Source organism: Canis aureus, chromosome X (genome assembly GCF_053574225.1).
Source record: "Canis aureus isolate CA01 chromosome X, VMU_Caureus_v.1.0, whole genome shotgun sequence".
Classification (NCBI taxonomy): Eukaryota; Metazoa; Chordata; class Mammalia; order Carnivora; family Canidae; genus Canis; species Canis aureus.
This window is the reverse complement of record NC_135649.1, coordinates 1,793,528-1,796,965: the sequence shown is the minus strand read 5'-3', so window position 1 is coordinate 1,796,965 and position 3,438 is coordinate 1,793,528.

Genomic DNA, 3,438 nt, shown 5'->3' with positions numbered 1-3,438 from the left:
GGGTGCCTCGAGCTTTCTTGGAGTGGGGCCTGCGGGATGGAGCAAAGTGTGGGTGCGAGCCACGGCTGCTAGCTCTCCAGGCCTGGCACCCGGGGCCCCTTATTGCCCCACCCATGCCCCATCCCCAACTAGGAGGCCCACTGGCGCTCAAGTCTTGTCTGCCTTCCTGGGTTCACACCAACGTAGGGTGAGAGGTGTGTAGCGCCCCCAGAACAGGACCTGACGCCGGTGCCATTTCCCCAGGCCACACCAGGAATAGATCCGGGCCTAAGGGAGAGCCAGGCCAGGATCAGACTGCTGGAGGCAAGGTGCTGGGTGGGAGGGCCGGATAAACAGGCCTTGAAGTCCCAGCAGGCCCTGGCCATCTCCCAGGCTTTTTTTTTTTTTTTAAGATTTTATTTATTTATTCTTGAGAGAGAGGGAGGGAGAGAGGCAGAGAAGCAGGCTCCGCGCGGGGAGCCTGACCTGGGACTCGATCCCAGGACTCCAGGATCACGCCCTGGGCTGAAGGCGGCGCTAAACCGCCAACCCACCCAGGCTGCCCTCCCAGGCTTCTTAAATGTGCCACCGTGCCCGTGGGACAAGGGGCTGACATGTGGACTTCCGCCGCAAGGGATCTCGAGGCCGCTCAGTGGCCAGGCGGACTCATTCGAGGTGGCCAGTTTGTCGACCTCCCACCCCAGCCCCATAGCCCTGTGTCACCTCCCTCCTGCCCTGACAAGGCCTTGCCATGGATCCCTCTTGTCAGCACGGTGGGGCCACCTGAGGCCCTCGCTTCCCTTCTACGCGGCATCCGTCCCTCACTTCCCATGGACCACCCCACTACCTTCCAGTCTAAAAAGCCTATCAAGGGATCCCTGGGTGGCACAGCGGTTTGGTGCCTGCCTTTGGCCCAGGGCGCGATCCTGTAGACCCAGGATCGATTCCCACGTCGGGCTCCCGGTGCGTGGAGCCTGCTTCTCTCTGCCTGTGTCTCTGCCTCTCTTTCTCTCTCTGTGATTATCATAAATAAATAAAAATTTAAAAAAATAAAAAAATAAAAAGCCTATCAAACCCTGCAAAGCTCCGGCCTGGTTCTGCGGCCATCTACACAGCACTGCTGATCTCCCTGCGGCCCCGGACAGCGACCCCTCTACGGCACCCCCACGTGCAGGGCAGGGCTTTAAACACAACCAGGCCTCAGCTTCCGGGCCTCCCTGACCCCCACCCCCACCTGGCCGCTCCAGGCTCGCTGGCAACACCTGCATTAGGAAGCACGTTCTGGGCCAGCGAGACCCAGCGCCTAGGGGCGCTTCTCCCAGCCCGCTGAAGCCCCAGGAGCCCAGCAAAGGGAGAAAGAGGACCAGGCAGTGGCCACCTTCCCAAGCCACAGACCCCCCTCCCCAAACACGCTAGGAAAACCCACAGCACGTGGAGTCACTGATCAGGAGAGTGGCGCTCGGGCATCTCCATGACTGCGGGCCTGCCGCCCCGCGCTCCTGGTGGCCGGCCCCGGGACCCCCCTGCGCACCCGAGGCAGAGGGCACCGGAGAAGGCGCTCAGGCCCCGCCGCCGGGCGAGCTGGCCGGGCCCCCACGGGAGACGCTCCGGAGCCGCGCCCCGCTAACCCGGGGTCCCCGGCCCTCCCCGGGCGGCTGTGACCCATGTCGGGCGGCCAGGCCAGGAGATGCCAGCTGGGGGACAGCCCCGCACGGAGGCCACAGGCCGGGCCCGAGCCCGACGCCCCCCCAGGCGGGGGCAGGAGGGAGCAGGACCGGGAGGCCGTCCCTGCGGAGGGCTCGGGGGTACACAGGCCCATGGCACCCGGCCAAGGCCCGCCAGGGCTCCATCCTGCGGGGGACAGACGGCCTGGGACCCTCCTACCCCCCCGCCCCCAGCCAGGCTCCCGGACTCGGGCACCGGGTGAGGAGGCCTGGTAGGTCCCCCAGAGCCAGCAGGGGGCGAGGCTCAGCCCCAGCAGGCCCCACACCAGCCCCGACCGCCAACCCCCCCCAGGGCCGGCCCCACATCATCCATTAGGTCCAGGGAGGGGACAGGGTCACCCTGGTCGGGAGCACCCCCGGCCCGCAGGTCCCGGCTGGTCCCCAGGTCCAGGCAGGCCCAGGCAGCAGATGGCCGAGGTGACCACCCCCACCCCACAGGCAGCCTGCAGCCCTGGCCCAGCCACACCTCTGCGGCGGACCCTCCCCTGTGTCCCCCCGCCCCTCCGGGTGAGGAAAGGGGAGCACTGGGCCTGCGGGGGGGCTGGGGCTGCTGCTCCACTGAGCCGGTGACGGAGTCCCAGCACTTGAACACAGGGATCGTCAGTCCGGGGACCGTTGGAGGTCCCTTGGGCCACCCAGCCCCGGTGGGCTCACCCCACTCCAGGACGCGGGGCCAAGGTGCTCCAGGGCAGCCCCACCGCCAGGGCCCCGACACAGCCAGGGGGACGAGGCTGGGGTGGCCCCCCAGACAGGCAGGGCCGGGAGCACGCAGGTGCCGCGTGACATGGGGACCTCAGGTGCACTCAGCGCTCTGCTGCCCCGGACCGCGGGGTCCTGGGCCCAGGCCGGCTGCGGACAGGCCCCCCGGAGGCCGGGGTCTCCTCCTTGGGGGGCAGGTGCCTCCGGGGGCGCTTCACCCAGCAGCCCCCGCCCCACCCGCTCAGTGATTGGGTGACAGGCCCGCCTCCGCCACTACCCGCGGGACAGTCCCCGAAGGTGTCACTGAGCCACCCTGAGGCCGCAGCCAGGGGCGGCGGAGGGTGAGGCGAGCCCTGCACAGTGGGAGCGGCTGCCTTTGCCCTGGGTCGGCACCCCTGCAGAGGACAGGCCTGCACACGCGGCGAGGAGAGAGGCAGGCCCCTGGGGGGGGGGGGCGTGGGGACAGGCCGGGGCCGGGTGGCAGGGCCACTCCCAGGGCGGCCACCAGTGGGAGCCCCTGTGCACGGGGGGAGGGAGGGCTGAGCACCCACCAGGCCTCCGCGGGACAGGCCGGCGGGATGGCGAGGTCGCGGGTGGCCCGGGGCTGCGGATCCAGGGGCCTCGGTGTGTCCGGGGAGCCCTCTCAGGACCCCGCGGCCCTGCCCCTGCTGACGGGTGTCCCCGGGAGCCCGAGCACGTCCCCGAGGCAAGGGGAAGGCCCAGCCAGCACCGCGGCCTGTGCCTCTGCGCCCGGGGAGCCTGCCCCGCTCCCGAGACACCCGCCGTCCTCGGGCTCGACGGGCACAGGGCGGCCACCAGGGGCCCCGCTGCGACAGCCAGCAGGACAAGCGGCCCCCGGAAGCCGCGTGACGCAGCAGAGCTGCCGAGCGAGTGGGAGCGTGTCACCGGGGAGTCCCGTGCCAGTCCCCGCCGGGGGGGAGGACGCGGTGGCACCTCTCCGGAGCAAGGACGTGCCGACAGCCGCTCCTCTGCGCCCCTGCCCGCGGCCCCGCCACCCCCAGCCGGGCCGCCCCCA